The following is a 26,176-nucleotide window of genomic DNA, read 5'->3' as shown; positions in this document are numbered from 1 at the left end:
TCAGCTCTAGATTCGACAAGCACTCTCTCGCACTCTGCCACCGCCAAGCACTCGTTTAATTGCCTGATTCTTTAAAAGTTGTTTGCTTCCCAAGCGTTGGCCCTTTCATCCATCTTTCTTCTTTTCTCTTTCATCGCACTTGCCAGTGTGGTCACCATCTGTTGTTGCTCGTTCATTAAAGCCTAGAGTTGGTGCCACTCCCTGGACTTTCAAGCCAGCTGTTCTTCGGTGATTTCTTTTGCTTGAGTTGCGATACTAAATTTGTGCTCTGCCTCATCAATTTGTTCAGATCTTTCCTATGCTAGCTGCTCGTGGCTCTAGATCTCTGCAAGGTGCAGTCTTCGTTGCATGAAGGCCATGGCCATGAGGGCCTTTGTGTCTTCCTTTTGGCAACTTCCAATGCACCTTCCAACCATTGTACCTCATGTTGTTGTTCTTGTGCTTCCATTGCGAGGGTTGCGGGCTGGTCCCGTGCTAGGAATTCTATCTCTCTCTCTAGCCTATTTTGTTCCTCGAGCTCATACTGAAGCTTTGCCATGGCATCCCCCTGCCCCTGGCTCGGTTCACCTTCTTGAGTTCCCAATAGCCCATACCCCTCCAGTCTGGTTGTTCTCTGCTCTAGGTCAGCATACTGCTACACTAGCAACTTTAAGCTCCGTTGCTCGGCCACAAGGATTTGTTCTTCGTCCTTCAACCTCTGTCGTAGGCGGTTTTCATTGTCCTAGGGCCTCCTTCTTTTTTTCCTCCAGCTGGTCTTGTAGTGCCTTGACCTCCCTTCGCCGGTTAGCCTCTTGCTTTGAAACTTCGAGCTTCAGGGCCACCGAGGTTTCCCTTCCCTTTTCTAGCTCAGTAGGGCCACCTTATTTTTCTCCTTTGCCACCTCCAGCTGCACTAGGAGCTCGGCCATGTAGGCATTGTAGTCTACTCCCGGCGACGACAGGGGGATGGGAGCTGTGGTGGTTGATGCTTTGAGTTTTTGCTGTTTAGGGTCTTTCCTAGATTTAGCATCAGCGGGGTGGCAGGTCTTTTTGCTCCAGTTTCTAGGACAATCTCTACCACCTTACTGACGAGCATTTGCATCATGCTCATCAGTTGGGCCGTGTCCAGAGAAGGCATGGGTTGTGGGGCATTTGGGGTGTCTATTGGTGTCTGCACAAGGGAGAGAGGCAGGGGGTGTAACAGTGACTTTCCCTTGCCTGTGATCATCGGGGCTACCCTTGTGCTGCTACTTGCTTTGGCTCCATGGTGAGGACCATAGGGGTTTATTTCTCATGTCCTGTGAGTTTCTTCAACAGATCTACGAGTGGCCTTAGCCAACTCGGCCAGCTCCTTCATGCTCAGCTTGTGGGCTTCCTCTTCCGCCCTTCTTTGTCATTCCTCTTCCGCCTTTTTTGACTCCTCTTTAACTCTTGCGAGTTCTTCCTCCTCCTCCTTCTACAGTTTTTCTTCCAACCCACATGACTCTTTTTGAGCCCTCCTTCACCTCGGCCCGCTCCCCTTTGCTCACTGTCTTCACCTTCTTTTGGCCCTTGCCATCCTTCATTTGCTTCTGAGGCCCAGACTTTTGGAGGGGTGGTACTTCAGGATCTCCTTCATTGCTAGCCATCCTTTTGCTCGAGCCTTCCTCCTCTCGACGTAGTGAGCCTTGGTGCTCAATGTGCTCTCCCTCGTCAATGATTGCTGTAAGTATACCTCCATACCTGATCGTAGAGGCCTTGATGGCGGATTTTTTCCTCATGGATCGCGCGATGGAAGCCGGGGATTCCCCATCGGCTGGCGTTGCAGCTGGAGATAGAAGGGCGGCTAAACTCTTTATAGTCTTCTGGACGAAATCGTTCCAGTCCACCTCCTCTGGGGCTCTTGCCACAATGCTTTCAAGTAGTGGCACGCTGATCCTATTCATGAGTGCGTTGTACCTGTGGCTGGAGAAGAGAGAATGGATCATCTTAGCCTGCATTCTTGTTGCCAGGTCTAGAATGTCGGCTAGACTAATTCCATCGACTGTGTGCACATCTTCTTTTTTGAGTCCCAGCATGGCGTACACATCCCTTTTTGGGCGTCTTTGTTTTTTGGGCATGAGTCCCAGGGCTCTTTCGATAGTGGGCTGCGTTAAGGGGCACCTGTACCTGTCTTTCTTGGTTACCTTCCCTTATTGTGACCGTGCTACAGCTTCAACCTTCATTGGAATTTCTCAAGAAATCCGCACACATGCTGTAGTCTACAGCCTACCTAACTTTCTCTATGTACTTTTGGAGGCTGCATTTGTCCACCAGCTCTCTTACGACCGGCTCCTCCAAGATAGCCTCATCCAGGTTCATGGTATGCTTGAAAGTGAATTGGCTGAATCCTCGTGTTTCGATGTTGATTCCATATTTCATCATCTCTGCTTCTGTAAATAGAAGTCTTCTCTGTCCTGCCATGGTAGGTGCCTGTCATTACCCAAGTGAATGTTAGAGTTACGATTTGATTCATTCCTAGCATATCCCAAGAAAAAATATGTGTGCCAGTTTACCAGGCAGATTTAAGGAGATGAAACATTTTCAAAATAATTAACAACCAACATCTTTTCTTCCTTCCTTTCTTTCATATTTGAATTTAGTAGAGTGTTGTTAGCCTTTACACTTTTTGCTACATCACTTGGTCAATCCCTTGGTTGTCACTGGCTCTTTCCCCCTCTTTTCTAAGTGGCACGGGGAGGAGGGAAGGCTCGCATGGGCTGTGTGGGGCGAGCTACTTGGCCATAAGCCAGGTATACAGGTTAGGGTTGTATTTAAACTGGGCATGGCGATCAAGTTCACCCGGTTGTAGGGAAACTTGAGTGATGTAGGTTAAGACATAATGAAAGATGTCCCCCGAGTTGAGGCAACTGGCAATGTCCAACTCCTCCTCTGTGAGGAATTGGTCAATGTACGGATGGGCCAATACATGATCATCTAAGTGTAGGTTGCGTGTAATGGCTAAAACTCTGAATGAAAGAGGTGCCACGTACGTAGGGTCGCATTCAATTGTTTTGATTGCCCTCCTTTGCTCAGCATTAGTCATGATTCGGCGGCCTTTTTTCTCCCATTGGAGTCGTAAGGTGTACCACAATTGCAAGAATGGAGAAGCAAAGCTGGCAAGCTACACAAGCTCCTCCAATTCACGTTCCGGTGTAGAGCGAGTGGGCTTGCAGTATGAGGTGACTAGTCGTCTGAGAACAGCTTGTTCCTTTGAGATCTCTCCATTAACGATTAGCTCAGCCGCAACTTTGGGAAACTTGATGGTCATGAACTCATAGTCCTCCCAAGTGCATGGCAACGAGCAAACATCGGAAGCGAGGGGTTCGTCAAGAATTCCTAGGTCAAGTCTTTCGTAGCTTCTAGCAAATGTAGTGAAGGTGTCGTCCAACTCCTTGATGCATGTCACTACATCATTCTCGGAGGTCTCAGCAAGATCCTTGGCCGCTTATAGGAAGGATTGTCTTTCGTACGAAGGTTTTAGACCTGCTGGTGGCGATGGAGCAGTTGGGCTGGACAGTAGTGACTCCCTTGCAGGCGTCGTTAATGGGACTGTGCACTTTGGATCATTTGGAAACGTTGAGGCGGGCTCCCGTGCCATAGGAAGCGTGCTGCAATTCATTCGAGTGGGCATGGGGGTGTGCACCTCCTCTAACCTGGAGGGTGTTGGATCATCCGGTTTGGGACAGTGAAGGTGCTGGGTGGCCTTGAACATCACCGTTGCTCGTTTAACATTCCTTGCGACTTGTGCTTTGTTCGTGCCGGTCTGTCCAACTGGAGTGGGGTTGCCCAAATTTGTGACTCTTTTGGGTGTCTGACCTTAGGCACCCATATCCAGGAGTTGCCCTCATAGTATCCTTGTGCTCGAAGGAGATCTTTCGATATCCATCGTGGCATGGCAGTGCGCCCATGTCGATGGCACCTGGGCTACCTCTAAGAATGCGACTGATAATTTTTGCATTTAGGAGTGTGTTTTTGTGGTCTGCCAGGAGGCGGCACTCGCCGTTTCGGCACCCATATGTGTCTGGGCTCCCTGGCCATGTGGATGGCTTGGGTGGGTTTTCTTCTGGTGGTTGGGATACAAGGTAAGATATCCATACCCTTCTCCTTAGGCTTGGCTGCAGGGGTCTCCATCGGTGGCTCTGCAATTGTAGAAGGCCCAAGATGGCCCTTGCTGAAAGTAGTTACTATACGCACATTGCCCACGGTCAGGTGAATGCGGTCTAGGTTGTAGTCCACATTGCAGCTTGTCTGCTTTTTGAAAGTGCGCCCTAGTAGTGATCTATCACCGGCCCCTTTAGTGTTTGGTAATACATAAAAGATGATTGGGATACTCCCAGACTCGACGGAGACAGCCACTTGGCATTTCCCTAAGAGAGGATAAGTGTTGCCCCCAAATGGACTAAGTTTTGTGTTCGTGGGCTGTAATCTAGACTGACCAATGTGTGTCCAATGGTCATGTGTCAAGACATTATGGTTGGCCCCTTCATCGATCAGAGCATCAAAAGAATATGTATGTTCTACACAATGACTGTGATGCGAAGGTAGGCGGATGCTACTGCTTCTTCATCGTGATCGGTTAGTTTGATAATTGTGGCCACGCAGACAGTGATGGGGGCTTTGCGTATTAGTGGTTTGTGCAGTGGATGGGAAGGAGGATAGTACTTTTTCATATGCGACTGCCATTGAAGAAGCCTATTCCTTCCCCTTCGAGCGTCTCCAACTCCACATTGCCCGTTCTGCTAATTACACGTACCCGGAAAGGCCCCAGCCCTCGAAATTTCATTTTATGTTTGTGCCCTTTCACCGAGTAGAGTAATACGAGGTCCCCGTGATGAAAGTTGCGCTGGTTAACGTGTTTGTCATACCACAGCTTTCGTCGTGCCTTTTCACAGATTAGAGCATGGGTGGCTAAAAGTTGAGTTTCTGTGAGACGCTCTAGCTCCTCTAAGCGGTTAGTCCAAGCCTCTCTTCCCTCCCAACGCTCCTGCGCTACTATTCTTAAGCTAGGGACAAAGAATTCTAGAGGTAGAATGGCCTCCGTCCCGTAGGTCAGCCTAAAGGGTGTTTGCCCGACAACCGTCTTATAAGCCATCCGATAAGCCCACAAGGTAGCCATTAGCTTATTATCCCAGTCTCTTCGTGATGTGTATACTACCTTATTAAGCATGTTGACCAGGATTTTATTTGTGGACTCCGCTTGGTCATTTGCCAGAGGGTAGTAGGGGGAGGACCTTCTATGAATGATTAAAAAGGTTGAGAGCAGGTGGGATATTACTTCGTTAACGAAGTATGCACCTTGATCACTCACTAGTTCGATTGGACAACCAAACCGTGAAAAGACCTATTCCCATAGGAACTTCGTAGTGGTCCTAACGTCATTCCTTCTGGTGGCTCGTGCCTCCGCCCACTTCGTCAGGTAGTCCGTTGCCACAATGATGTAGCGTGCTTGGGAGTATTGAGCTGCTGGACTGATAGGTCCGATGAAGTCAATGCCCCATTTTTCGAAGGGCTGTCGAGCTATTATGGGGGTTAAATCCATCTTATCTTTGTGCATGGGCATCTTAGTCCTCTGGCACTCGTCACAGTGTTTGACAAACTTAGCGGCGTTGCGGAATAGGGTGGGCCGCCTGAGTTGGGATTGTAATACCTTATGGGCAGTCGTGTCCCTACTAAAGTGCCCGCCAGCTATCATGTTTTGCGCCTCTCTCAATACATCGTGCATCTTGTGCTCACACACACATCTACGTAACAACCCGTCCTGTCCCAACCTATAGAGTTGACCAGCAATTAGTTGGTATGGCTGGATTTTTAAGATAAGTCTCCTTAGCCTAGCTTTCTCAGTAGATCTCTCTGGCAGGCCGTTTTCTAACACTTGGACAACATCATCTGCCCAGTAAGTCATCAAATCAACTCTAAACAAGTCCCCTTCGCTAGACAGGCCAAAGAGGTGCGCGCCCAGTAAATCGTCAGGGATGCCTTGGCCAGCAGCTTCCCCTGTGGGTATACGAGACATGTGATACGCTATGTAGTGCTGCTTTCCTTAACGCACAATCACTGAGAAATCAAACTCCAGCAGGAGAAGTAGCCACCTTGCTATGCGACCTGTGGCGCAAGGCTTGTTCACAAGATACAGCAGGGCTTGATGGTCCACGTAAAAGAGGAAGGGTGTGGCCAACAGGTAATGCCTAAATTTCTTTACGGCAAACACCATGTCTAGCCCTTCCCTTTTCGTAGTGGAGTAGTTCATTTCTGTTTCGGTGAGCTTCCTACTAGCAAAGCTCATGGGGTAATCAAGACTATGTTCACCAGGCTTGCATAGAACAGCTCCGATAGCAAATTTGGAGGCATCTATGTGTACATGGAATGCTACATTCCAGTTTGGAGCTCGCAAGATTGGTGCAGTAGTGAGAATCTTCTTTAACTATTCATACACGCATTGGCATTCCTCAATCCACTCAAATACAATTAGTAGCTTATACAATGGTCTAGCAATCAGCGCATAGTTTATTACAAAGCGTCGGTAGTATCCTGTGTGGCCTAAGAAACAGTGGACGCCCTTGTAATTGGTGGGCGGTGGGAGGTCGATAATGGTCCTAACTTTTGAGAAGTCAGTGGCAAAGCCATCCCGTGACACTACATGCCCTAGGATGCATCCATGCTTCACCCAGAACTGGCACTTCAAGGGGTTCAGCAAGAGTTTGTATAGTCGACATTGTTTGAAGACGGCTCCCAGCCTCTCTAAGTGCTCGGTCCAACTGGAGTGTACGCATAGGTCATCTACAAACACCTCCAGCTCGCATCATAGCATATCCTTGAAGATCATGCACATTAATCGTTGGAAGGTTGCAGGAGCATTCATTAGCCCAAAGGGCATAACGATATAGGCAAAGACACCCCACTCTGTGGCGAAGGCAGTCTTGTGCCTCTCGTGAGGATGCACTTGCACTTGATTGTAGCCTGAGAATCTATCCAGAAATCTGTAAGCTTCTTTGCTTGCTACTCTCTCCAGCATGTGCTCAGTATATGGCAATGGGTAGTTGTCTCTCTTTGTAGTGGCATTCACCTTCTTGTAATTCACGCACACTCGAATCTTGCCGTTCTTTTTCATAACGATCACTATGGGCGATACCCAATCTGTGTGCTCGATCTCATATATAAATCCCGCCTTCATGAGCTTATCGATCTCTTCCTTCACCGCATGAGCGTGTTTGGGATTCATAGGGTAAGGTCGCTACTTCGTTGGCACCGCTTCTGGGACCATGGGAATGTTATGGGTCACAACCCTAGGATCGACTCCTTCAAGGACCAGGTGAACACATCGACATACTCTCGTAGGAGAGCAACCAGTCTAGCCTCCTCCTCCTTGGTTAGGTCGTCAGCAATAAACACAGGTCGAGGTTTCTTGCCTTCCCCTGCCAGGTCGACTTCCTTGACCTTGGCAGGTCCCTCAATTGGTTCCGTGCCTTACCCTTGTCTCTTTGCTCCTAGCAAAACCACCACTCTATCACCCTTCTTAAACTTCGTGAAGCATTTTGGGAGGTCCTATGGTTTCTTTTGCCTCTCTCCTTCTAAGTCTCTAGTTTGCTTCCTGACTCCCTCCTTGATCCACCTGCGCCTTAAGTGGACTGGCAAGTCCCCTTTAGTGCATCTGACCTTAGAGGGTTGGGGCATTTCGGGATCACTCTCTGTACTGACTTTAGACTCCGAGTAGACTCACATCCCTCGCTTGAGGAAGGGGTTTCGCCTGGGGGTCGTAGTTCAGTAGGTGAATCCGTCTTCAGCATTGGGACTACCAGTGATTGTGCCACCCCTGCCTGCTCATAATCCATAGCTCCAACCTGCTCCAGCCAGGTCCTATCGCATTCCATCCACACGACTCCTTTTCCATTCCTGCCTGCCCTTTCCCGTTTTGGCCTAGAGTCTGCCTCGATCTGTTCTATTGCTCTCCCTTCAGTGTCATAATCTATCGTGTGAAACCCTTCCTTGCTCTCATCCGTCTCAGAGCAATAGTGCTCGTACTCCTCATCACCAAAATCTTGCCCCTCTGACTCCTCGTCATCCCTAGGTTTTCCTCTCCGATCTCCTCTTCATCGGTGATTAAAGCCCAGTTGTATGATAGGTTGAGATCGTGCACTTTAGTCCATTCCCATTCAGGCCGAGCCAATAGATCACTTAGGGGTTTTAGATTAGCCGCTTTGTTGCCTTTCAGTTTAGTGGTTAGGTACCTTACAATTCCCTGAAGCTCGAGCTTGTTAGCGGGGGTGTGGAATGAGTTCGGTCTCCCTAGATCCCGCGAGCTCCCCCCCATCATGCAGAGTGGCACAATGGGTTCCTCTGCTGGCATGCTTGGTGACTTAGCCACTTGCTCATACAACTCTTCCTCATCTGAGAATGGAAGGTCAATGGTTGCCAAGACATGCATCCAATCCCTCTCATCCTTGGGGCAGGGAATGTACTTGGTCAACATCCCATAAGGCTTGCGTGCCTGGGCATCACCTTTTAGCATGGTCGAGATAGCATCGAGGTCGGCTAGGGTAGTCTTCCATGTGTCCATCTCAACCCTTATACCGCTTCCGTCCTATTCCCCAAGAATATGAGGTTGTTTCCCCAGTCTTCAATCACTCGTGCATTCCTCATCCATGGCCGGCCTAGCAGTATGTCGTAGTCCAACCCCTTCATGACAATGAAATTTACAGAAAACTACACTCCTGCGATCTTCACTGGCCAGTTTTTTAAGACCCCGAATGGTCTGACCTTCATTCCGTTGGCCAATGTAACATTGAACCTAGCCGCTTCCACAGGTGGGTTTCCCCAGGCCTATAGAACTGTGTGGCTCAAGACACTGACCCCGGCACCGGTGTCCACAATTCCCTTCCATGTTGTGTCCCCCAAGGCTAAAACAGGTAGAAATGCATGCATCTCTATGCCTTCCCAGAAAGCATTGATGTGCAGTGACCTTGGAGCTAAGTGCAGCGTTAGGCTTGGAATTTGCGTGACTGCGTCCTGCTCGTGCAAGTCAGTGGCAGCATGCTCCCCCTTTCCCTCCACCCAGTGCCTCAATTCTTGCCACAGTGGAGGGTTTTGCCGAAGCAGGTCTCCCAAACTCACGGTCACTGGGGTGGTCACTAAGGTGGTGAGGAGGTTGCTGGGTAGTTGGCTTCCTCCTTTGTCACCACTCTTCAACCACATGTCGTGGCTAGCTTGTTGACAAGCTTCTCCCTGGTCTTGCCTTTGTGGCATCTCTTATGGTGTTAGCGCATTCCTCAATTGAGGTCACGATGGCGAATCGAGTGTGCTTGCACTAGAAAGGTCCTCCATTGGATTCTCCAATATGGGTTCTACATCCTTAAGGTGTTCTTGGGCATCCTTGACCCACTCCTTTACCTTGGTGATAGCCTCCAGTTGCCGCCTGGGATGAGGGTATTCCCCCACCTTGGCACTACCTAGTTCCACCGTCTTGGGGGCAGAGGTATCTGCCTTGGAATCTGTGACCCCCTTTCGTGTCACTAAGGTTGTAGCTTCCTTAGTATTAAGAGTGATCCTTGCGTCTGCTCTCTTTCTCCTCCTCCTTTGGCTTTTCTTTCCCAGCGAGGCTGCATCTAGGTTACTTGGCCCAGGCAGTGAGATGCATATTCGTCTTGTTTGTGCTCGTGTCATGACATGCAGTGGGATGGGTGTGTCCTCCCCGCCAAAGGTCTCTACTCTAAATGGCCCCAAGGGCACCGAGGGTAAGTTGGCTGGACTGGCTGATGGTTTACGCCTAGGGCAATAAGGAAATAGGTGTGTGATCTCACATTCCGCGCATCGAAGGTCAGCCTTGTCCTAGTTTGCCTGTTCCCTTTCTGGGCAGCATGATGAGATATGGCCTAGATGCCAACATGAGATTGGGTCCTGACTTGGTCCTCCAAAGCCTCTGCCTCTTCCTCTGCCCAGAACCATCACCGGCACCGGTCGATAATCCATCAGGACTAGATTGTCTTCCTCATCATAGAAGATGTATGGGTTTACGTAGCTCTCTTCTTCACTAGGTTCCTCCACATAGTGAACAGGAGCGTCACTCAGTGGTTGGGTCACGTAGGGTCCTGGTGGTCTGGGTATCCATGTTGGATTCATCTCTAGCCTAGGGATGGCTGGTCTCGTGTCGTTTGGTGCTAGAAGTGCCAGCTGGGCTCCCCTGCCAAGGAAGTTAGATGGCCTATTGCCTAGGTAAGGAGGGTTGTATTGTTGTGCATATGGAAATCTCCTGGGCAATCTGCAATGTAACGCGTCATGTCTGAACCTACCACAGTTTGAACACGGCCTAGATCTAGGATCTTGACACTTGGATGGAAGGTGGTTTCCACCATAGTGTATACACTACACGTGAGCTCGCGTAGGCTTTCTTATTTGTTCTTGCAAACGTGCAAGCTCCATCCTCACCTCAGCCAGGTCCTAGCCTTGGTTGACTCCCTTTTCCTTATCCCATGCGCTAAAGCTCTTTCTCTCACCCGGCGTCGTTGACCACTCTGAAGCCCTCTGGCCTGTACCATCCCGACTGGTGTTCCTCATGCTTAGCTCCCTACGCTGGTCGTCCACCCTTATTGCTTCACCAAAAACCCTAGCCAGCACATCTCTGTGTAGGGTGAAGTTACTAGACAAGGCCTTGTAGAGTTCCTCACTACGGATTCCATTTATGAACACTGTAGACACAACCTTTTCGTTAGGTCACTCATTGGACGGGATCCTCTTGAAGAGGCTACGTACATGTGTGATGTAGTCTCTTACGTCCTCCTTTTCCCTCTGACTGACATTCATCAAGCGGACGATGAGGTCGTCAGAGTATCCTGCCTCAGAGAACTTCTTGATAAAGTGGTCTTTAAGATGGGCAAAGTTTCCGCGCTCAGCTGCATCCAGGCTAGTGTACCACACCCTCCCCTTATCACCTAAACACAGCCCAAAATCTTGGGAGCATTGTGCAGGGTCTGTGAGGCAATTTGCTTCACAAACATGTTCGAACTGCTCCACAAAGCTATATGGTTCGTTGCTAGATTTATACTTGTCCAGTTGTTTCGCCACTATAGGGATCCTAGATTGCCCCTTGTGTGACCCCTAATCATGAGAGTAAGGCTGTGGCTAAGGCTGCCGCCTGCTCAGCGGACGTGTTGTTCATGAGCCACTTGGCTACAAGTTCACTTAATGACAAGTCAGCCTCCACTGCCCGCTCTCTCTTTGCATTTGGTCCTGCCTTTGCTACTCTAGCCAGGGCTAGCACGCACCCGGCCTCATACATATCCACGTCTTGTTGGAGTTTCCTAGTCTTTTGCTCGTGGTTATAGGCGATCATGCTCTCTAGCGCCCTTCTGATCGCCTTTCATTCCTCTTCTAGGGTCACTACCACTTCCTCTACTGGCCTACCCTGAACTACCATCTTGGCCAGCATGTCACACTCGTTGACTAACTCCTGCACCATGACTGGGAATTCTCCCAAGTCCAGTCGGTCCTCTCCTTGTCCACCTTGGGATCCTAACATTGCTTCCACTTCCTGTTTCACTAGGTCGTCGATCAACTTGAGTAACTCTGGCAGCGTCCGATTCTCTATGTTGTGGTCCTTCGGATCTTTGTGTCCTCTTAGGGCCCTATAGATGGGGTTCCCTAGTAGCCATCTATGCTTTGGGATCCTTTCCTAGTAGTGGGTTCCTTGATATTATTATGTTTCCTATTTCCTTGTTATTAGAAACTGTCGTTAATCTTATCCACAACTTGTGCTTCGTGCTTTCTGGTGCTCAGTGTGGAAGCAAGCTCCACCCTACTGCCCACGTTTGTAGCCTGATGTGGCTCTAGGTGCGGGTCCTGGCCAATCTAAAGTCTTACAGAAAGACCCTGCTGCATTCCCTATTCTGCTTCAGGGTTGGTTAGTTGGTTGGTTGGTCACCGAATGTCACGCCCAATTCCAGTATGGTCTCCAACTTCCAAGACTAAACTGGATTCCTTGGGGGATCAAAGACGTGACCAGGGTACCTAGGACTGTGGCCTAGGTGAACCACATTCTATTCAAGCTCTGGTGCTCTGGTCCGATTCTGGGAATCGGACGGTTTGGTTCAATTCTGGGAATTGAACGGGCTGGTCCAGTCTTCCCCGTCTGACTTCCTTTAGTCGGACGGGGATGGTCCCCGACCACTGCAATGGGTCGAGTGGCTCAAGTCCAGGACTAGGACACGTGGCTTGACTTGGTGGGCTGGTCCGATTATAAGAGTCGAATTCAACTGGTCCAATTTTCAGCTGGTCCGATTATGGGAGTTAGATTATTTGACTCTCGAAATTGGGCGGCCGGTCCGATTCTGGGAATCAGACAGACTGGTTCGAGGGCCTACAAGTTGCGCACGGCACCTTTAGGTCAATGCCTACTCTATCAAATCGTGCCACAATTTCCAAATCAATGCGAGCAACAGAGGGAAACATCTAGCATACCTTGAAGTGATGGGGCACTCGATCGGTCAGCACTTTACGATCTCCCGTAGTTCTCTCCCTCTTTTTCTCTCTCTCGGGCTCTCAAGCTCACTGTCTTCTCAGAAGACAGGGTGTCAAATGTGGGTACCCTGGTCTCATGGGCCCCTTATTACCTCCCTCAGTCTATTATAGACTCAGAGACTAATCTCATACACTCCACCAGCTAGATGTTTGAATCTGTGCCCCAACTTTCGTGTCTCCAGTAGCAGTAGAACCCTTCTATTCCCTTCTTTTTCCTATCTTACCCTTAACCTATTGCAACAGAAATCAGAAACAGAAATAAAGACAGATGTTCCTACTCTAACATTCAGCAACAAATCAAAATACTTACTTGCTCTAGGGATTAAAACCTCCTAATTCTCCTAACTATCTCGAGCACCGGTTCAGGCTGCAAATCCTACTGCCATGCTCGATCTGATGCACGTGGTGCTCAAGGCTCGATTCTGTCGGTCCCGCAATGGAACCAAAATGTAGGGGAGCTACGAAGCTCTACCCCGAGATCTACGGACCGCTTATTGATCAAGTATTTCAAGCCGAGCCACCATGGCTACCTCTCACATAGCTGACGCACAATGCCTACCTTGCGGGTGTAGTGAGCTTACCTTGATGCTCGATCGAGTTCCCTCATCTCTCTCACACTTCGGTAGCTCCACCATCCTTGTGGCAAGTTCAAGCAACCTCAAGCCCTCTCCGTCAAGCTCCATCCTCCATAGCCACACAAGACGAGAGAAGAGAAGAAGGGAAGGAAAGATGAAGAGAGAAGATGGGGAGCTTCTTCTCCATGATCCCTCACTCTCACACACTCACTCCCTCTCTCCCTCACACTCCCTCAATCTCTCACTTAAGCACAAGCAAGAAGGTAAGAAGCAACAGAAGAGGAAGAAGAAGCTTTAGCCACACCCAAGAATGAGCTTCTCATTCACTTTTGAACTTTATATACATGCCCCACCTTTTGGGCGGTCATCTACACTTTTTTACATGGCCGATCATTAGCCTAGGCCCTCTTTTCCTATTTCCCACCGTTCCCACTCATCCTGTTCCCACTACTGCATACAATTTGCACAAGAGTGAGCCCGGTGCTCTTTTTTACAAAGATTCAAAAGCTCCTTCATATCTGATGGCGCGCTTTTACTCTTTTCTTTTTTCGTTTTTCGAGGCAACACCGTTGTTTAAATCATTCAACTTTCTGGGCTTCCATTTTTTCCGCACTTCTGCTCCATTTTCCATTTCTCTATATTGTGGTAAACATGTATATCTTGGTGGCAGTAAATACTTTGTCACGTTTATTGATGATTGTTCAAGGAAGCTATGGGTATATTTTATGAAGGAAAAGAGTGATATGTTTGAGCATTTCAAATCTTTCAAGGCTACTGTTGAAATAGGAATAGGCTTGAAAGTTAAGTGTTTGAGATCAGATGGAGGGGGATAATACCTCTCTAATGAGTTTAGTGGCTTCTTGAGATCTCAGGGGATAAGGAGGCAATTTACTTGCATGTATATCCCATAGCAAAATAGGGTTGTAGAAAGAAAAAAATATGCATATTGCAGAAGTTGCATGGGCATTGATGGCTGAAAAGAATATGCCAAAACATTTTTGGTTTGAAGCTATTCATATTGCTATCTATATTATGAACAAAACTCCTACAACTATAGTTTATGGGATGACCCCCAAAAAATGTTTTACATGCAAGAAGTCTAATCTTTCACACTTGAAAGTGTTTGACTGTATTGCATATGTTCATGTGCTAGATCAGCTTCAAAAGAAGCTTGATCTAAAGACTAAAAAATGTCTTTTTATTGGATACTCCAGAATAAAAGGGTACCATTTTTATAACCCTATCACAGGTGAGTTCAGAGTGAGCAGGGACATTATTTTTTATGAGATGAGCAGTTGGTATACATTTCTTGGTGATTTATTAGATGATAATAATGATCAATGATAGTTATGTGTAAAAAGAAAAGCAAGAATCACGAAGCCTTAGTCGACCAGAGACATTATCTGATACTACACCTACAATTAGCCTTTGGTGTGGGAGACTAAGAAGTAGTCCTACATCTTTAGGTGGATCTACAAGTATTGCCATTAAATATAAAGAAAAGAATAAAGTGTTGGATGGTAATGATGCATCTACTAATCATTTGCGATTTGATGGAGATTCTAGTGGTTCATAGAGTTTGGATTATGAAGGTATTCCTTCAGTCAAGACACCAAGTGTACAGAGAGCACATAGTAATGTAAAGGCTCCACTGAGTGATCTAGTGGTATGCAGGTCTAGTAGGATAAGATACCTTGTTAAAATATTTATTCTTTAAGGTTATCCAACAGCTTACCATTATGCTTATATGATGAAGGTAGTTAAAGATGTTGAGTCCACTTGCTCTGAGGATGTTGTTGGTCATGCACATTGGGATGTAGCAATGCATGAGGAGATGGATCATTAAAAGACAATAAGACTTGGGATTTGGTACCCTTGCTTGAGCAAGAAAGCTATTGGTTGTAAGTGGGTTTACATAATCAAGCATAATGTAGATGGTTTGGTTAATAGATATAAGACTAGACTAGTTGCAAAAGTCTATGCTCAAACATATGGAATAGATTAAGAGTAGATATTTAGTCCAGTTTCTAGATGACAATTGTTAGATGCGTGATTGCTTTGGCAATAGCCAAAGGTTGGAGTTTGTAACACATGGATGTTAAGAATGCCTTTTGGCATAGTCAATTGAAAAAAGAGGTGTATATGGAGCAAGCAATAGGCTATGAGGATTTAGAGCATCCCACATATGTGTGTAGGTTAAAGAAGGTACTCTATGATGGGGCTGAAGCAAGCACCTAGAGCATGGTCTAACAATATCGGAGAGTATCTTTTCAATGTTTCCTTTTATATTTCCGATACTAATCACTTACTTTATTTGAGAAGAGGAGATGAAAGTTTCGTCATCATAGTCATCTACGTGGATGACTTGATTATTACAGATGACAGTGACAATGGGATTATTGAAGTTAAGGAATTATTGATGAAGAAGTTTAAGGTGAAGGATTTGGGTGAGCTTAGATACTTTTTTGGTATTGAGGTGATCAGATGTGATAATGGTATATGGCTATCCCAAAGGCAGTATGGCTTGGATATGTTATCCAAGTATGGTATGATAGCATGTAAGCCTCTTTTAGTACCATTGGAGCAAAATGTGAAATTGAGTTCTAATGTTGGGAATGAGACAGAACACCCTGCTATGTTCAGAGGATACTAGGGCATCTGATCTACATTACTATTACAAGGTCTTGAGCTATTTTGTTGGCCTTGTCTGTCAGTTTATGCAGATGTCTAGAAAGCCTCATTTGAATGTAGTTATATACATATTAAGGTATGTGAAGTCCACTTTACATTATGGACTTTTTTATGAGGTGGGTAAGGATATAAAAATGTTTGGATATAAAGATGTAGATTGGGCTAGTAGCATGTCAGACAAAAGATCTACCAGTGGATTCATGTTTTTCCTTGGTAGTGCAACAATTACATGGAGCAGCAAAAAGCAACCTACAATTACTTTATTGAGTATAGAGGCTAAGTATCGAGGTGTTGATATGGCCTCATGTGAGGTTTTATGGCTATAAAACATATTGGGTGATTTGGATATGCAAGGAGTTGGTCCAGCTGTCATTTATTATGATAACATGAGTAGCATACAGCTAGCTAGGAACCTAGTGTTCCATGCTAGGATAAAACACATTGAATTGCACTACCACTTTGTGAGAGAGAAGGTACTTGCATGAGAGATTGACTTGGTATACGTTAGCACACATGATCAGATAGCTGACATTTTCACAAAGGCAATAGGTGTAGAGAAGCTTCAAAAGTTTTGAGGCCTACTTGGAGTTTCAGAGTTAGAATTGAGCTTAAGGGAGAGTGTTGAGATGACAAGCTCAATATGTGCGGATACTGATGATGGACCACCTAGGTAGATGGGTCCGCAAGTCTATACTTAGCAATGTTGCTGGTCATTATGATCCTCACATGGCCGTTGACCTATCACTTATTATATTTAGTTTGTTACAACTATCTATAGCTACCATAGTTATAGCGCTAGTCGATTATATCTAGTTATGCACTGTTTGATTTAGCACCTTACTTTCCTCTACGTTGTAGCTTATCTATACTTTGTGTACATTGTATTGAGTGTGGAAGAAGAATGAAAAAACCAACAAGAAAACATTTTGGCCTCTATCCCTCTTCGTATGTTCTTGAGTGAGCTTCCTCTTGTGTATATAGTGTGTGTTTGGTGCAACACCTCAAGCAAGTCCCCCCACTACGCGAATCTTAACATCTCTCTCCCTCCCCTCTCTCTCTCTCTCTATCTATGCATCTCTCCATTAAAAAAAGCAAAGAGAATAAAGGAAAATAGAAAGACAAAGAGAAAAAAGAGAATGCACTTATCTCAAAGCTTGAAGAAGAACTCCTTTATACCACCACATTAGAGATTTTGAAAATTTTCTAGGTCCCAATTTCCAATAATTGATCAATATTTGACCATATGGCTAAATTTTAATCCATATTTGAAAGTGGGATTTGGAAATATAGCTTATATAGCACTTACTCTAGACTCCACCTTTAAGTAAGACAACAAGATTTGACCATGTGGTCAAATAATAAAGGTATTGAAGATTTCTAAAGTACATGAAAATTCTTGAATTTTCTAATATAGTGTTTTGTAATCTTCTTCTTCTTCTCCTAACTGGCTTCCCTCCTTCTCTAGTCCTTTTCCTTCACAATCCTCTACTCTCTCTCTCTCTCTCTCTCTCTCTCTCTCTCTCTCTCTCTCTCTCTCTCTCTCTCTCTCTCTCTCTTGTTTGTGCTCTCTCCATCTCTCTTTCCTTTTTCATTCTTATCTCTCAATGCAAAAATACTACATTCTACTTTCGATGCTTCTTTTCACAATAAGTTGTTGGTATTAGCATTGCAAAACATCGCTATGTTCATCATTATTTACATTGCAAACTGTCAATATGTTTATCAATATGCGATTTCTATTTGCATCATTGATGCAAATAGCATTGGTGACATGAATAGTGATGTGTACACCAATAAACATATTGATAAACTATCAACATTGTTAGTGATGCAAGTAGCACTATCGCTAGAAGTTGTTGAAACCATTTGTCGATATTCCTCTATTTTCTTATAGTGTAAGTGAAAATTTTTATACCAATTTAAACATGATTTACTTACAATTCTCAGATGTTATAAATACCCATTTAATCACATTTTTTCATGTACTTTTTTCACTATGATTTTAGACACCTTGTCTATATAGGCAAAACAAAATCCAGGGAGCTATTGGTGATAAACTTATTGATAGACCTCTCCCCCTTGGAGGATGCAACTATTGAAAAAAAAGTTGGTTTTCTAGTTTTTTCCTAATCTTTGTACATACTCTTCAATGCGCTAATTTTATGAATTGCGTGCACATATTAAGAAAATACTACACATATTAACATATATTGAGACCATTAAATGTACACAATACAAATGAGTAAAATTGTATTGTACTAGTTATACATCAAAGGTAATGTTCTTACATAATACGTTTTTACGTATTACATAAGTTAATACATAAGTTTTTCATTCTTTCTTTTTTGAAAAAAAAAGAGAAATAACTATAGAACAGTGACAGTGACATCATCGCGAACGTCAACAATATCCTCCGCATCACGAGCGTCAGTATTGCGCTGTAGACTGGGAGAGATAATAACCCCCCCAAAAAAAACAAATCACACGTAAAAAAAAGCATCCAATGCTTTTAATCAATGACCCCCTGTAAAATATTACACGGTGCAGCGAACAAAATCCGAGAAAGAGATAGAGAGTACACAACAGATAAGAGGAGAATCAGTAAAATTCTTTAGCTCCAAACAACTGATACAAAGATGGCTCTGTCCACCCGTGCGCTTCCACTGTGTGAAGCTTAGATGGCGATCTAGACAGAAGATAGGTGAAGAGCTTAAGACTAGTTGGAACAACAACTCTGACTGGGTGAAAGATGAATGATCGATGGCTGTGAAGGGGTTTAGCTTTTATAGCCTGTGAAGGCTATTAGGTCGGCCTGACCGACCTACCAAATGAGCCTCCACTAGTCGGCCAGGGAATATTCCAGGGAATATTCCCTTTACCATCGGGCCGGGGGCGCTGTCCCCGAACCCCCGCCACAGGGGGGCCGCTGGCCCCCCTGGGACCCCCCAGCCAGGGGCTGCTTCCGCGGCCCCCGGACCCCAAAATAGGAGCCCCTTTTAACTCCCTTACCCCGCAACTCGATACAATGCGCCTCGAGTTGCTACTAGCTTAACCATTCTGTCTAACCCAAAGTTTAGACCCACAACGATCATCTTTTTGCCATTCGGTCACATAGACCTCATCTGATATACAAGTCAGGACTCAACCAATGTCCGGGCTCACATTTGGCTTCTCCTCATAGTGGAGGCCTTACAACTTTGAGCACCATGGATCATTGGTGGCACCTAATGAGGGTGGGACATTGATCATATCTAACACCCCCCCTCAATGTCCACCCGTAGGTGAATTATCTCCTCGATCCAATGCCGAGTCTTTGAAGATGAACTTGAAGCAGATCCTTCGTAAGTGCTTTGGTGAAGATATCTGCTCCATTCTCCTCTGTTGGACAGTAGACCAGTTCTACTATCCCATCCTCCATCAAATCACGCACATAGTGATACTGGATCTCTATATGTTTGGTGCGTGCATGAAACACTAGATTTTTGGCAATGGCAAACTCTGATTGTCACATCTCAGCACAATTGGTTCTTCATCCTGCACTCCCATATGCCATAGAATCCTTCTCAACCATACTACTTCACATGCAGCAAAACAAGCTGCCTTGTACTCTGCTTTGGTAGAAGACAATGCCACTGTTGGCTGCTTCTTACTAATCCAGGAGAAATTTCCTGAACCCAAAGAGAAACAATAATCAGAAACTAACTTCTTGGAATCACTGTCTCCTGCCCAATCTGAGTCATAGTTCCCCACAAGAGAAGTTTCGAAACTGTATGTGATACCATAGTCAAGAGTTTCCTTCAAGTATCTAAGCACCCACATCCCAGCCTTCCAATGACTCTCATGAGGTTTGTTTGAAAACTTTCTCAAAACACCAACAGCAAAAATGATATCTAGTGTGGTATTACACAAGTAGATCAGACTGCCCAACCTCATATACCTCCCAATGTCTGCTAGTGTTGATGTATCCTCGACGGATAACTTTGCATTCACCTCCATAGGTGTAGCTATCTCCTTGCACTCGGTCATGCCAAATGCCTTCAAGATCTCCCATGCATACTTCTTCTGAGAGATGAAGATCTTTCCTGGCTCTTGCCAGACTTCAATCCCCAAACAATAGTGCAGCAAGCCCAAGTCTGTCATTTCAAACTCAAAACTCAAAGCCTTTCGAGTTTGGTTGATCATATCTTCATAGTCACCTGTAATAAGAAGGTCATCCACATATTGGACAATCACTACAGACTTTTTACCATCCCTGTAAACATACAAGTTAGCATCTAAGGCACATCTTTTGAAGTTTAGGTTTAAAAAGAACTTATCTATCCGCTGGTACCATGCTCTGGGGGCTTGTTTCAACCCATATAATGCCTTTTTCAGCTTACACACTTTGTTCTCAGAATGGGGTGCCTCAAACCCTGGTGGCTGAGCCACGTACACCTCCTCCTTGAGGTCACCATTTAAGAACACTGACTTAATATCCATTTGGTACACTGGCCACTTCTTGTGGGCAGCCACTACAAGTACCGTGCGACAGCTTCAACCCAAAAATGGTTAGGCAATCCCTTGCCCTTTAGCATGCATCTTGCCATCTCCACAGTGGTGCGATTCTTGCATTCCACAACACCGTTCTACTGAGGTGTGTGAGGCGTCGTCAATTGACTCTTGATCCCTTTGCTCTTGCAAAAGCCTTCAAACTGCTTTGAGTTGAACTCACCACCACCATCTGTTCTAAATTTCTTCACACTTTTCCCTATTTCATTCTCAAAAAGTTTTAGCCATTCTTTAAACTTACCAAAAGCTTGAGCCTTATCATGAAGGAAGTACACCCACATCTTCCTACTGTAGTCGTCGATAATCAACATAAAATAAGAAGATCCCCCCAAGGCCTGTGTAGGCATCTTACCACACAAGTCAGCATGCACCAACTCTAGAGGAGCCTATGCTCTATTCTTGCTTTCTTATGGAAATGCCTTTCTCTGTTGCTTGCCCATCATACAAGCTTCACATGGTTCCTTCAATTCAGTTATTGTAGGTAGGTAAGCAACCATACCTTTCTTTTGCATCTCCTTCAACACTACAAATCCGATGTGTCCAAACCTTTCATGCCAAAGCTTACTTGTGCCCACTCCAATGGTGGCTGTAAGAGCACTTAGCTCATACAGGTTGTTCCTTCTTTCTCCTTTGCCAACAATTGTGCCAGCACTATCAAGAATTTCTGCACCTGTCTTCTTGAACCTCACTTCATGACCAAGATCAATTATGGCAACTGATAAGAGATTTCTCCTGATTTCGGGAACATACAACACATTTGAAAGCTTTTTGACTTCACAATTTGCAGCAACAAAAGAAATAGTACCTGTGCCCACAGTAGGGCATTTAGCATCATTTCCAACCATCACAGTGATGGATTCTTGTAGAGCTGCATAGAAATGTATAGACCTTTCTTGTTGGTCATGTGAAGCGAAGCCCCACTATCCAACACCCATGAGTCAGTGGTAGATTCTTCTTGTGCCGAGGAGCACACTTCCTCAATGGTCGCCATGAATAATTCCAACTCTGCTTCAGCCATATTGGCTGTCTCTTTTCCTTTACTTTTAAGGGTACCATTCTTTTCATTTGCCTTCTTGACATGACAATCTGCAATTGCATGTCCTTTCTTCTTGCAGTAGAAGCACTCTCCTTGAAACTTCTTCTTTCCGCCCTTCTTCTTTTTGTCACCATCATTTTTGGTGGAGGAACCACCTTTGCCTTTTTCATTGGCAGAGAATGCAACATCTCCATTGTTGCTTCCTTCTCGGGCTTTCAGCCTCAACTCCTCCTCCATTAATAATGCACAAAACTCCTCAAAAGTTAAAGCTTGAGGTCTCACCTGAGTATTAAGGGCAGTTACTAGTCCATCAAACTTTTGTGGACAAATCCGAAGACACCTCCGAGCTAGCTCTTCGCTAGTCTTTTGTATCCTAGTGCCAGCCATCTGGTCGTGCAAATTCTTAATCCAAGTGATGAATGCTTCCACCGTCTCTCCTTCAGCAAACTTCTTCGGTGCTAGTTGATTCTCCAAGTTTTGAATCATTGTTTGGTTTCGTGTTTCATACTGACTCCTTAGTACATTCCAAGCCTCTGACGATTTGGTTGTATGCTGAATCAAAGTCAGAACACTGTCAGAACAGCTTGTAACTAAGTCACACAATGCATTTGCATTCCTTCGTTTCCAAGCTCGTAGACGAACTGCATTCGGAGGAATCATCACACTAGGATTTGATGGGTCAGGGGTAGGCTGTGGTTCTGCGTCAGTCCCCAGCACAGTCTCCAGAAGCTCATAAGAATCAAGGATAGTTGTAATTTTGAACTTCCACAAGGTGTACTTTGTAACATCTAACTTGCCTTCGCTGAAGGTTGGTGGACGAATCCTCAATGTTTGAATAGCTGGTACAGCAGCACCACCTCTTGCACCGCTTCCTGATGCGCCAGAACCGCTTTCGGAAGTCGACATAGTTTCTCTTTGCTGTTGAAGCCTTTTCCTCTTGCATACTCTCCGAAAAATGGTATTTTAAAAATACCTTATTTTGAACCCACGTGATACACACATATATTCATGAGTAACTTATCTGAGTGTGTTCTCATGCTATAGGAAGGACATCCAGTAGCATATTCCTCTAGAAAATTGAAGACTCATGAGGAAATTTATGCTACTCATGACTTGGAATTACTTACAATTATCCACGCCCTTAAGTTATGAAGACATAAAAGTCTTAAGTGGATCTTCACTCAACCAGATCTAAATATGAGACAACGTCCGTGGATCGAAGTCTTGCAAGAGTATGATTTTGAGATCAAATATAGACAAGGCAAAGAGAATGTAGTTGCAGATGCTTTAAGCCACAAATCATTTCTCAATACATTTAGATCAGAAGAACCTCTTAGATCTCAAACACTAGCTACAATGATATCAATGCCTAGCAATCCCATCATCGAGTTAGCCAAGGAGAAGGCGAATAATGATCCCAAATATCAGCAAATGCTGAAGGAAATTCATAACAAAGAACAAAATTCTAAGCTTAAGACAAAGTATCTTAACTTCTCTGTTGACGAAGGACTTGTCTACTTTAGGACAAGATTATGTATTCGTTAAAGTTAAGAACTTAAGAAGAAGACACTATGGTAAGCTCATGATTCCCCATTTTTAGGATATCCTAGCTATGCCAAAACTCTCAATGCAGTTAGAAAAAACTATCATTGGGAGAAGCTCAAATGTGACGTACTTACATACGTAATGGAATGCTTGAGTTGCCAACAAATAAAAGCTGAACAAGTTAAGTTGCTAGGAAAGGTACAACCACTTGATGTTCCTCAGATGAAATGGAAATTCATTAGTATGGATTTTGTAGTTGGATTACCCTCAGCTCAAGGAGGATACAATTGGTAATTGTGGACACGTTGGATTTTGTAGTTGGATTCATTAGTATGGATTTTATAGTTGGATTACCCTCAGTTCAAGCACGATATAACTAGTAATTTTGGGAACGTTGACTAAGGTTACCCACCTTATTTTGGTCAAAACCAGCTACAAAGCCTCAGAGATTACAAGGTTATTTGTTAAAGAAATCTTTAGACTTCATGGACTGCCAAAGAGAATTATCAATGATCGTGATTCTCTATTCACTTCGCATTTTTAGAAGGCATTATTTGAAGCTCTCGGTACATAGCTTTGTTTTAGTACAACTTATCACGGGCAAACAGAGTGTGTAAATCAGGTCATTGAAGACATACTTAGGGCATATTGTTGCAAAGAACCCAGACGGTGGATACAATATCTATCTTTGGTGGAATTTTCCTACAATGCGTCCTATCATCAAAGTATGTAGATGACCCCATTTCAAGCTCTATATGGGCAAGAATGCCTAGCTTCGTTAAACTTCTCCAACCTACCTTGAAGGTTGAAGCTTCTAAGAAGATGCTTGAAGAGATGGACAAACAAGTCAAAACCATCAAGCAAGATATACAAACTGCCAAGGATTGGCATAAAGCCTATGTTGACCTAGGGAGAAAAGAGCCAATCTTCCAAGAAAGGGACAAGGTTTTTATTCATGTATGCCCAAAGAGGATTTCTTTATCCTTGGGAAAATGCAAGAAGATAAGCCCAAGATACTGTGGACCTTACAAATTCATAAAGGCTCTTGGACCTAATGCTTATAAGCTGCAACTTCTTGAAACCCTAAAAGTTCATGATGTATTCCATGTAAGTCTCTTGAAGCCCTATGTACACAATCTTGATCATATTCTTGATGATCAACAAGATGTGATGTTGAGCTAAGGTATACTTGAACTTCAACCTGATAGAATCTTGGATGTAAAAGAAAGAATCCTTAGGAATAGGACCCTTAGAGAATATCTCTTCTAATGGAAGGATTACATGAGGAGGATGCCACTTGGATTGATGAACAAACCCTACGTAAACAACACCCCCAACTTCTCTCGAGATGAGGACATCTCAATTCCTCTAAGGGGAAGAGGATGTAATCTTCTTACGTAATACATTTTTATGTACTACGTTTACGTATTACGTAATTTTTTCTTTCTTTTTTGTTAAAAAAAAAGGAAAAACTGGCCAAACGGCGACAACAACATCATTGCGAACATCAACAATATCCTCGTCATCACGGACGTCAACATCGCGCTATAGACTAGGATAGATAATAACCCCAAAAAAAAATCGAATGTAAACAAAATCATCCAATGCTTTTGATGAATGACCCTCTCCCCCCCCCCCTACAAAACTATAAATTGAGGGCATGGGGATGACCAGGGAGAGGAAAAAGAGCAATCTTGACAAGGATGAGATGTCAATCAAGAAGGAGGAGACTCTATTCTGTGAGACAAGGAGACACCATTCCATTCAACCCAAGGAGGGGATACACTGAAGGTCTCTCATCCTCTTCTACTCTAATCCAAGAAGTGAAGACACTGAAGAACTCTATCCTATTCTATCAATCGGCCGGTTAGAAGTCATACCTATTCTCTCACTCTTGCTCTTGCGCATACAATTCCTCTTACTAAAGAGAGAGAGATCATACCTATTCTCTTGCTCTTGTTCTATACTAGAGAAAGAGCTACTCTTATTCTTAACCTTACTTGCCAAGGTGAGAGAGAGAGAAGTATTGCTCTCCACAAGGCAAGAAGAACCATCCACAATGCCTACATCATCAAATCCCACAATAACCTCATCATCATTGAGAGTCTTACGCCTTTGCTAGCCGAAATTACTACCGTGTATTTCTTCTTCTATGAATCACATTTCCATCATGGCCCTAAAGGAAAATAATTCAAAAAGTGGAAATCGCAAGTGACCCTACCAACATGGAAACAACAGTTGGAGTTGAGAGCACAGGAGTCACTAGCGGAGTCACGAGCATGGATAACAACCCTTTACCAATTGCAATACCACAGGTTTTTCTAAAAAAAATTATCTGAATTCAATAGAAATAAGATAAGTCTCTTAAGAAATACTGCGATCTTAGAGTATTTACTTAGTAAATAATTAGAAAATCTTATATGCTAGAAACTGTTAGGAAAACTATGAAATCTTAGAATTCAAGAGCAATCATGAGGAATTTTTCAAGATGAATTTATTAAGAACGAAACCCTGAAGAAATTAGTCAAGGATATATTTTTAATCTAGAAGATTTTGAAGACCGAAAATATCTCCAAGTTGAAGAAACTGACTTAAGGACAAGAAACTTGGGTTACAAGAATGTCATCATAAACCTTAAACGGGGAAGTTAGAGACCCAAAAATCTAGATACCCTAGTTAAATTCCAAGGGAAAGAGCTCACTCCGTGAATTTCAAAGGTCGATTGTTGCTATGAGATTAATCATCACTTGAAAGTTGCATGATTGTTTGAAGTCATAATTGCTTGAAGACATCAATCTTGTTTGTGATTTTCTAGATTAGATCCTGATTGAAATAAGTATTGGAACATATAAAAATTGAGGATCCCTATACCTCCCCCAAGGATATGTGTTGAATCCCCATACCAAGAAGGGATGTTTTTACCACTGCGAAAGCATGGACTAACTCCGATGGTGAGAGGTCTCCCAGTAGAGATCACATTAAGTAGAAGGTAGACAGGATGCCAAGGGGGCTCTAGCTAGTAAATCCTTTACGCACCTAGGAACTACTTGGTTCCCTCTATGGCCCGAGTTTTACTTGGGACACCTAAAAAGCTAGCTATAGGTGGATTTGATCTTGGTGACGTGTAGATGCGCTGGATGAGGCAGCACGTGAAATTGTAAATTTTCTCCTGTATGGGCAAGAGAACACACTTTATGGAATATAATCAATCAAATTTATTTTATTCTAATTGTATGTTTGTGAGTAAATTACGCAAACATACAACTATGCATAAA

The sequence above is a fragment of the Lygodium microphyllum genome, chromosome 4 (assembly GCF_053477565.2).
Source record: "Lygodium microphyllum isolate KBCC chromosome 4, Lygodium_microphyllum_v1.1.10, whole genome shotgun sequence".
Classification (NCBI taxonomy): domain Eukaryota; kingdom Viridiplantae; phylum Streptophyta; class Polypodiopsida; order Schizaeales; family Lygodiaceae; genus Lygodium; species Lygodium microphyllum.
This window is presented reverse-complemented; position numbering follows the sequence as displayed.